We start from the raw sequence: 10,909 nt of genomic DNA on the forward strand, positions 1-10,909 counted from the left end.
ATCCACTGTCTAAGTACCAATTGCTGCTGCCCCTCACTAATGCCTATAAGAAATCAAACATTTAGTTTAGGAACCCAAACAAGTTTGGGTTCCTTCTTGACAACGACCTTTTTGACTTCCTCTTTCTTTATCCACACTTGTTTAGCATTCTTAGTGTTTCTTTCTAGGTCACGGACTCTTTTGTCACAACCATTAAACTCATGACCTGTTTTGCCACAATAGTTACAAATGATGTACTCGGAAAACCAAAGATAGTTTCTTCTTCGGAAGTCAGTTTGACTTGGATCCTGGTTTCGAGTGCAACAATGTGTGCTCTTTGTTGCATTTGAAACCAAGTCCAAAGATTCTTTGCAGATTTTTCATATTCTTGTGATTGTTTCAAGAGAAACTCCAAAACATTCTGACTTCCTTCCCATTTTAAGTAAAACATCTTAGCCTCATCTAACTCTTTAGTCAATGTATCGATTTTAGCGAGATGATTAAGATTCAATTTACCTAAATTATCAAAAGCTTGTTTTGCAAGTCTTGCTTCGTCACTAAGTAACATCCCAATTTGTTCCAATTGTTTATTATCCCTTTGACATAATTTGAGGTCAGCTAGAAGAGTGTCACGCTCCTTAGTTAAAGAAGACACTAATTTTGTGAGAGTATCTACTTCTTTTCTCGACTCGGATGCCACAAAGAGAGACCTCTGTGGCATAAGTCTGTCAGCCCTTTTAACATCTCAACTTGAGCGAGAAGATCGTCATTTGATTTTTGAGCTCGTTCTAAGGCACTTTTGACATGACTAGACTCATCATTTAACATTTCAAAGAATCTTAACAAGATCATCCTTTTCGTTGTTACGAGTAACTAAGTCAATCAAAAGTTGATCACGTTCTTGAGTTAGAGATGACACATTTCCTTTGTTAGAAGTGGATGCAACAAAGTCGGGGGATCTTTGCATTGGTTTCATCGATTTTGTTGACTAAAAACAGATTTTGTTTTCGAAGTTTTTTGATTTCTTTCTCAAGACTCAACATTGAACTAGGTTGATCATTCTCATTTAGACTTTCCTTTAAGACTACATTTTCCTCAGCTATGTCCTCAATTTCGATTTGCATAGCTTCCAACTTATTAGTTTGGACACGACATTTATCTATGAATTGATCTAAGAGGAGACAAATTTTGTCTTTAGAGAAAGATCGAACCTTTTTCTTGAGCTTAATTACCTCATTGTCTGAATCAGAGTCTGAATCCGTGGAGTGAGCCATAAGACACTTGATGTCTTCTTTCTTTGATGATTTGGAAGCATTTTTTGAGGAACTAGACGAGATGCTAAGTTTGGCGTCTAATTCATCCTCAAGGGCATCGTCCTCTTGAGAATCGACATGCCCCAAATAGCAATCATTACTTTGTTTTTGTAATCACGTTTTGCAAAGTCACGTTTTTCCTTAGATTTGATATCGTTCCACTTTGGGCATTCTTTGATTTGGTGACCTTTGTCACCACATTTAAAGCAACCAACAGTGGAGTTAGATCTTCTCTTAGGAAAACGTCGTTTAATATAGTTGTTGCTATACCTTTGAGAGTTTCGACCATTGATCATGCCAACAATGTTTTTGGTGAACATTGCAAACTCATCATCTTCATCCTCCTCATCACTTGAGAGAGCATTAAGAGCGAGTCCTTTCCCTTTAGAGCTTTCACTAGAACGCTTCATGAGAGTTAACTCATGAGCCATAAGTGAGCCCATAAGTTCATCAAGGGTGGCAATGATGAAAGGTCCTTAGCTTCCTCAATAGCCGTAACCTTCGGTTGCCACTTTTCAGTTAGGCTACGAAGGATTTTACGGACTAAATCCTCGGATTGAAAACTCCTACCTAAACTCTTAAGGTCATTGACAATACTAGAAAAACGTGAAGACAAACTATTAATTGACTCATCTCGTTCCATATTGAACATCTCATATTGTTGCATGAGAAGATCAATACGGTATTTCTTGACTTGTGACGTTCCCTCATAAGCAAGGTTTAGGGTGTCCCAAATCTCTTTGGCCGAAGCACATCCAGATATACGATTAATCTCTTGGTCACCGATTCCATATTGAAGAATGGACATGGCCTTAGACTTTTTCTCGATTTTCTTATAGTCGGCCTCAACATACTTATCCTCACTTTTCAAGGAGCTAGTGCCATCAGCATTAGTCACTTCGATTTTGAGGGGACCCTTTTGAATGATTAACCAACATTCATAGTCCGCACTTTTGACATAGTGCTCCATGCGATGTTTCCACCAGGCATAGTTTTCTCCCATAAAAATGGGATACTTAGTGTGTTTTGAATCGTCCATAACTATAGGATCAACTCTTTGGATTTAACCAATATCAAGAGCACGAGGCTCTGATACCAATTGAAGAGTTAAGAACGATTAACACCTAAGAGGGGGAGGGGGTGAATTAGGTGTACCTTTTTTTAAAATTTAATCCTTAGCTTAGTTAATTAGTTACTTTAAGCTAAGAATGAAGAAGTACAAGACTTGAGAAACTTAATTGAATGTAAGTTCACAAGTGGGTACAGCAATTCTATGTCACAGTATAGGTGACTGTGACACAGAACTTTATTAGGTATATGCGAGAAATAGCTAAGTGGAAGAACGTGAAAGTAAATGAACAAACAAACGACATTTAAAAATTGGTTCAGCCTCTACTCCGAGGCCTACGTCCAACCGTTATTTTATTGCTTGTTTAGAAATTTACTCAAACTTACTAAACCCCTTACAATGAAAATAACTCGCCAACCTACTCCGGTTGCACTCAAACTTAAAGCTACTCCGCTTCAAGAGTTTATGGGTTCTATCTCAAGGTGTTACAGAATCTTGAATCTCAAGAGTTCACTTAAATGAACATGGAGATTACAATGAAGATCTAACACGAGAATCATGGAACAAACTCATCATGTCACAGTACAGCGAACTGATACTTGGAGGTTTTACAGCTTTTTCGAAAACAATTTTGAAGACTTAAAATCAGAAAAACGTTTTGCAAATGCTTGAAGAACAAAGCTTTCAATGCACAAATGATTTGCAAGGTTTTTACAATAAATGCTTTGGAAGTCTTAAGAAATAAATGTGACTAAGACACTCTATTTATAGTGGATTTATTCTTAGGTAAGTACACTTTGAAAAATTAAATCCAATATAAAAATGATAGCTTTGAGTGATGGTAAGTGTTAGACTTGTAGGCTTGGGGCTTAAGAAATCAGAAAACTTAAGCTTCTACACTCAACATGTGACAATTTACCAAAATGGCAAAAAGCTTTTCTTACTTTACAAGTTTGACAAGTCTTCTTTGCCATTTTAGTAAAAGGTGTTTGCACAAATCTAGAGGCTTAGACAAGTGGGCTTGTGACTCCAAAATTTCAGATTGTTTTCAAGCTTTTGAAAATTCAAATGTCTAAGGTTTAAAGTTTGCAAAGTTTTGACACTTAAAAACATTTGGACGAAAACTCCTCCGTATGATAGTACCAGAAACCACGGTACAGCATACCGTTGCATGGTTTTGCTATTACTTGACTTAAATGAGAATGTTACACTTACTCTTACATATATCGACTATGGCTTTGGATAGTATCATTGTCTTGACTTCCTTGATTGGCTTGATCATCTTGAATCATTGTTGAAAGTCCATTTGATTGCTTCATTCACTAATTGTTTCAACTAAGAGCAAACAATCAAATAACAAGGGGACTTGGCATCATCAATCTAATGTGTTATAACAAGAGGGAGTGTTGGGTTAATATTGTGTTTTCATATTAGTGGAAAACATAATGATTAAAGACTACCTACTAGCCTTGCAAGCCTAAGCTTTTGAGAAGAGCAAAAACAAAAGGCATTGGGCATACTACCCAATGCTTAATTTCGGCCATCCCACAAGAAAGAGAGAAGAGCTTTTCTCTTTCACATTATTATTCATTCTTTTCACCAACATAATTTTCTAGAGTAAGAAAATGAATAATCTCTACAATATGTAATTTTTCTAGATAAATAAAATCTCACCTATACTCCCTCTTGACCGAGTGATTCAAGAGCCAAAATACAATTTATTTTGTATCATTTTATAGCAAAACTAATATTATTACTAGATCTAAATAATATTAGTTATTATGAGTATTCCTTGGGTATATGCTTTTGGGAGGGATTCTATACTTGAATCTTGTTCATCCATAAGGAAAGCTCAAGAACTAAGTAAGGTAGGTGACCTTACTAGTGCCAAAATATCCGAAAATTGCATGGTGAGAAATAGATTTTTCCATCTCTTTAATTAATGTTTGCATGCATAAGATCAATCTTTAATTTTATGACAAATTAAATTAAAACATATATGAATATGTAAGTATATAGATCTACTTTTCTTTCAATTTCCTCAATTTTGTTCCAAGTTTGATTGTCATCAACTTCGGTGAACATTCCATTTGATCCCATGTTGAGAATGTTCCTTGAATCTTCATAAAGACCGTTCCAAAATTGTTGTACCAAGAACCACTCACTAAGTCCATGATGAGGACATGAGCGACAAATTCCTTTAAACCGCTCCCAAGCTTCATACAAAGATTCTTCATCCCTTTGCTTAAAGCGCGTGATTTGAGCTCTTAGCATGTTAGTCTTTTCCGGTGGATATAACTTTTTGTAGAAAGCTAGAGCCAACTTTTTCCAAGAATCAATTCCGAGAGTAGCCTTATCAAGGCCTTTCAACCATTATTTCGCGGTGCCAATTAGAGAAAAAGGAAATAAGACCCATCGAATTTGGTCTTGAGTTACACCGGTTTGAGAAATCGCATCACAATAGTCACAAAAGGTCTCCATATGAGAGTGAGGGTCTTCACTAGGCATCCCCCAAAATTGGCTTCTTTCGACTAATTGGATAAATGCGGATTTGGCAATAAAATTTCCAGTTAGATGTTGTGGTGTGGGAGTACCATTGGGTAGGTTCTCCTCGGTGGGTACGGAATGTGATGAAAACTTAGGCATTGTGGGTTGATTTTGTGTTGGATTTTGTGTTGTGTTCTCCTCTCCTTCTCTTGCAAAAGGGTTGATGAACTCAATAGTATTTGGTTGAATCTCTACAACCTCACCAATACCTCTCAAATTCCTCCTAGCAAGTCTTCTATTGGTTGTCAAAGTTCTTTCAATTTCACGATCAAAGGGTAACAAGTCACCTTGTGACCTTCTAGACATGCAAAATATCAAACAACTCGAAAATAATTAGAACAAACCTTGAGAAGTCTTACTTCCCCAAGGCAAAGAAAGACACATCTAATAATAATATAAGAAAATCTAAATCAAGTTAACACCGTCCCCGGCAACGGCGCCATTTTTGGTCCGGAATCGTTTCGCGATTAAATGATTAGATATTGTCGTTGGGTCACGTCCGAATCAAAACACAATTTATAACTTCACAAATAACTCTACAATTAGTAAAAAGGCAAGTAAAGCTCGGATCCCAAGGGACGGGAATTGAGATGAGATTTCTATTGCAACTAGTGGTGTCTTAGGGGTGTCACAATTGGGGTTGATGTAGAAGGTCACTAAAATAAATAGCAAAGCAAGTAAACAAGCAAGATGAATTAAAAGGGTTGTAAACAATTGATAAAAGGCACTAGGGTGTCATGGGGTCATAGGGGATTCATGGGAATTGATCATACAAATATATTCTCAAGTTATAAGCAAGCAATTATTGTTGCGATGGATCGAGTTGGTTTATATCTTACAATCCTAGGAAAGCTTGGGTCCCGGAGCCGAATCGATTAGATTGTACAACACCTACAAGTCGACTTAGTCTTCCCTACTCAACAACATGCATGGTCTAATGAGTCTCGAGTTGGTTTATGTCTTACAAGTCTCATTGAAAAGATAGGTGATGGTAGTAAATGCAAGGATTCATAGGCTTAGCATTTCATCAAGCATAACATGTGCATATATTGAGATCACAACAAGCAAGCAAATAAACTATGAAAGCATATTAATTTAAGCATGAATCATTCCCCATGTTGGTTTCCCCTAATTACCCATTAACCCTAGCTAAGGAACTACTCACTCATTATCATGTTGAACATGCTAGCAAGGTTGTCAATCATACCAACAAAGTGAAACATGATGAATAAATGAAAATAATTAGCAATAATTAAAAAGGGATTAAGAGGATTATACCTACTAATGATTCCAATAATAAAGCAAGAATAAAAGATGTACTTGATGCTTGATTGAGAGGTTGTCAATCTCCCAATAATAACCCGAATAATCTTTAATTACCCAAAACAAAGGATGAACAAAAGAGAGATTAAGGAAATAAAACTTGTATTAAAACTTGATTAATTGTTGATTACAAAACTAAAGAGAGATTTGATTGATATTAACTACTCTAAGAATTGATAAGAAGAACATGCTCTTCTAATTAGACTAATGGGGTATTTATAGTGGGGATTAGGTGGATGAATTAGGGTTAACTAAGGCTAAACTAGTAATTACACTTTTGAGTTTTGAACAGGGAAACGCTAGTCTTTTTCGAAGGATGGGCATCTTTCATTGAAGCTTGAAGAAGACGAAGTTTGTCTGCCTGGGAATCCGGGCGTCTTGGGGTCGGGACGGCGATTCTCGGTCTCTGCCGGGCGTCTTTTGGGTGAAGACGCACGTCTTCCGTGTTCTTTGCCCGGGCGTCTTTGGGAGAAGACGCACGTTGTCTTTGGAGTGGAGGACGGCCGTCTTCTAGGCAATCCGCACGGATTGTTGGGATGACTTCATTTCTTCTTCTTTTCTTCCTTTTCCTTCATAAAATCCTTGGGGATTTCCTTGGGGATGCAAGGATCCTTTCGCGTCATTGCCCATCTACTATAGTATGTACAAAGGCCTTCTAATCTTGTCTCTCCTTGATGCTTGGTCATTTGAATTCGGTCAATTTAGTCTCATTTTGCCATGAAAATGCAAGGTTTGCACTCCTTTCCTACCAAGGGATCAAAACCTCAAAGAATATGCAAAACAAGGAACTAAAGACAATAAATGACCTATGTATGCACTAAAAAGCATGGGAACAAGGCTAATTCGGGGACTAAATATGCTCTAATTATGGTCACATCAATTGTTTCCCAAGACGGTTTTGAAATTCGAAATTGCATGTTTTGAAAATCGAGTTTGAAATGTTTGAAGAGGTCTCGGGGACGGTGTATGGTCCTCGGGATCTCGAAAGTGTCTCAAGAAAAGGGTGTGTGCTTTTCTCGGGTTTTGAGAGAGCCATTGTCGGCGCGAAATGGGTTAAAATCCGTGTCTAGACGCGGTGATTATAACGGCGTGAAAAGGTGATTTGAAACGGTTGCAGAAAACCGGGTTTTGAAAATCGTTATCACGACGGCCTAGGAAGGCGTGTTAAAATGGTTCTAAAAACCGGGTTTGAAAATCGTCATCACGACGGCCTAGAAAGGCGTGTTGAAATGGTTGTAAAAACTGGGTTTGAAAATCGTCATTACGACGGCCTAGGAAGGCGTGTTGAAATGGTTGTAAAAACCGGGTTTGAAAATCGTCATTACGACGGCCTAGGAAGGCGTGTTGAAATGGTTATAAAAACTAGGTTTGAAAATCGTCATTACGACGGCCTATAAAGGCGTGCAACGGTCGGCGAAAGACCGAGGTTTGAAATGGCCATTATAACGGCGCAAAAAGGTGTTTCTGAAAGTTTGAAAAAAGACACGGAAGGACTTATGATCAAGTAGCACATAAGCGCTCACAGTTCATTATATTATGCATTATGCTGACACGGGTTTTGGCTTTAAAGGGTGGGTTACACACCAAGCAATCAAACCCCAATTTGCGAGAGGGATACCAATCCAAACAAAATGTGTGAGGAGGGTGCCCTAGCCTCGTGCTCGAAAGTGATGAAAGCTCTTTGACGAAACAGAAATGTTTAACGTCAATGGTATGCTTGACACAATCGGGATTCGAAACGCGGGGATGAGAAAAACTCACGCCGACGAGACGAGCCAATTGGTCGAAAGGGGATAGGTTGTGGGCCCGAACAAGGAACCCGACCATGACCGTAAGTGTCCTAGATATCTCCAGCGGAGTCGCCAATCTGTGGACACGGCCCACCTGCGAGCCCACTTCGATCTGTGGACACACAGCGGTCTTTTGAAAGCCACGCTCGGCGGCGTAAAAATGCTTTCGACCGGATCGTTTTAGATCGGTCCGTTTCGTCTCGGTAAGGGTCTTGAAACGATTAGAGATGTTCGGAGTCGCCACCAAGCATTTGTGGGATGCCTGGAACCCGTTCGAAATCCACTTTATACCTCGGTCAAATCGAAGCACAAAGCAGCGTTTGAAATAGGTAGTAAAGATAAGGAAATCGTCCCTCTTTAGCATCTTATCTCTAGAATGACTCTCGTACGCCCTGGATAAGGTCGTCCACTATCCAAAGTTTCTGAGTAAGAGGTGAAGGTACGTATTGGGAAGCCCTTTAATCAGAGACCCAATCCCGCCCGCGTTAGCGGCCTCTACTGATCGATCTTGGTTGGTTGATTGCAAAAGTTGATAAAACGTTTTAAATGCATGAATGCGCATCCAATAATTTAAACCTAACATGTGAGAGCTTTCTAAGTCGGTTGATTTAATCCAAGTATCAAGCATAAGATGTCGAGTTGGATTATTGATTGATTTGCATGCAAGATGGAAATTAAACATCCATTTACCGTATTAGGTTTAGGGTGCATAACATGATCCATTTTTCTTAGTAAGGCATTTTGCAAATATGATTTTGAATAATCAAATAGTCATCTGATCCGTCCTATATCCGGGCTAACCGGAGTCGGGATCGTCTTAGACTAATGCTGGAAGGGAATAGGCCCTGTACCAGACGGCTACATGAGGCGCGAGCCAACCGGCGATACAAGGGGCCTCCCTCTGGTTTTGAAAATGAGAAATGGAGGGCCTGTTTAGGCGCGGGTTAGTCCACGGTTTATGTGCCGTGTTCTGACTTTTTTGGAAAACGTGTTGAAAATGGGTATTTGAACCCGGTTTGATTTGAAGGGGTCGTTTAGACCGCATTTGTTGATTTGAAGAACTAGACTCAAATAATCATCATTATTTTGATAATATTCGGTGTCGGGTTCGACTTGATAAACTTGACATGAATAGTTTTGAAAATAATTATGAACTAATTGTTTTAAGTTCATTTGAATGTAATTAGTCGATACTCATCATCGTACCCGGGTTAAAATCCGGCATGGTATGTAGAACCAAGGATGACTTTGTGTTGGTGACTAATGTGTTTGTTTGAAAATGTAAAGAAATGATGAAAGGCTTTAAAATACCTCCAAAATGTAAAGAAATAAAATAAAAGGCTTTAAAATACCTCTTAAATGTTATTAACCAAATATTATCACCGAAACACGGATTTAACCGTCATGGTATGAGGAACCAAGGGTGAAAAATGTTTTATGGTTAACACAAATGAAATAAAATAAAAAGGGTTCGAAAATATTTGAAATGGTGAAAACCGATTACAAATATGAAAATGAATCAAAGGGAAATGACGAGAACAAACACGGTTGATCTCTGACCCGGACACCCCATTTAGGCGCGGGTAAGCTGGCGACCTAAGGGGATTCTGCCTCAGACCAAAAATAAGTTTTGGCTCGTTTATTCCATGTTTTGGTTCATGTTATGCACGTTTTAGCATGTTATAGTCATGAAACAAATGAAAACATGATAAAAGGGGATTTTTACACCCTCATACTTACATGTTTGGTTATGGCGAGTGACCGACGTAAGTGTAACAACTCGTTTGATCGGAAAAAACTCGGTTTAAAACCGTTTTGGTAAGTAAAAAGAGTGTTTTAATGTTAGTGACGGTGTAGTGGTCGGTCAAGTTATTTAATGCACGATGACGGTACCAAACAATGTGTAAGGCTTGTATTTACGATCGGTAGGTCGTAAATACGCGTCGGATTGTGACTTAAGAAGTCGAGTCGAGAATTTTAAGGGAGAAAAGAGGGGGCGGACACTCGCGTAAATCTCAAATGGTTGGATTTGAGGGGTATTTATAGGGAAATGAGTGGTTGTGTTAATTTTGAGCGGCGTGGCCACTTGGGCTGCTCAAAGAGGCGCGAGCCACGTCGCGGTTCTTCGAGGTGTCTTGTCGCTTTCACAACAAACGCAATCATGATTTGTTCTATCCTAGGTTATGGGTAAACATGTTTGATTTTTGACTATGTAAGATTTCGAGAAACCTTAACATAGAAGGTTTGAAAAGTATTGTTTTTGGTGGTTGACTCGGTTTGACTCGTTGTTGGAGTCGGGATTTGAATTTTTGAGTCGGTTTTTGGTCCGGTGTCGGTTTTGACTCTAGTTAGTGTCATTGCGACCCCGTCGTCGTGCATTAAACACTCCAGGTATTTTTGAAATGTTTTGAAATGTTTTATTTTCGAAATCGTTTTAAGTTTTCCGACGTAAAGTTTTACACAAACTGTCGATCAAACGCCGCGATTCCAAAACTTGTTGTAGTCCGATAATCATCGGGTGTTTGTTGGAGTCTCAGCAGATACCGGGTATCTATAGAGCCCCTACTTTGACTGAGGCTTGGACAGGGAGAAAGTCAAAGTAGAGCCCCCAGGTCAATCAAAGATTACAACCTGGAGACCCAAGCGACGTCGAGGCGGCTCGAAAGGATTCGAGCCAAGGACCTGACGTCGGGAAGGGCGACGCTAAGGCGACTCGAGGGTACAAGCCAAGGACCTGTCGTTGGGAACAATTTAGAGTCTGTCGACTTTCCGTGCGGGTCGTTTAAAGTCCATTAGACTACGTACAAAGGCTCGCCAGCCATAGGAAGGAGTCATACCTGGGGCATCTTCGGATATGTCCTTGCGCGTCTGCGGACAAAGGCTCGCTA

At 39.2% G+C, this 10,909-nt stretch overlaps 1 non-coding gene across 1 annotated transcript; it reads left to right on the forward strand.

Annotated features, from left to right (window-relative positions):
* The first annotated feature begins 4,528 nt into the window (after positions 1–4,528).
* Positions 4,529–4,635, forward strand: LOC141597667 (small nucleolar RNA R71). Its single transcript, XR_012522890.1, has one exon. It is a non-coding gene; the product is annotated as a small nucleolar RNA R71 (small nucleolar RNA).
* Positions 4,636–10,909: the final 6,274 nt, after the last annotated feature.

This window comes from Silene latifolia, chromosome 8 (assembly GCF_048544455.1).
Source record: "Silene latifolia isolate original U9 population chromosome 8, ASM4854445v1, whole genome shotgun sequence".
NCBI classification, from domain to species: domain Eukaryota; kingdom Viridiplantae; phylum Streptophyta; class Magnoliopsida; order Caryophyllales; family Caryophyllaceae; genus Silene; species Silene latifolia.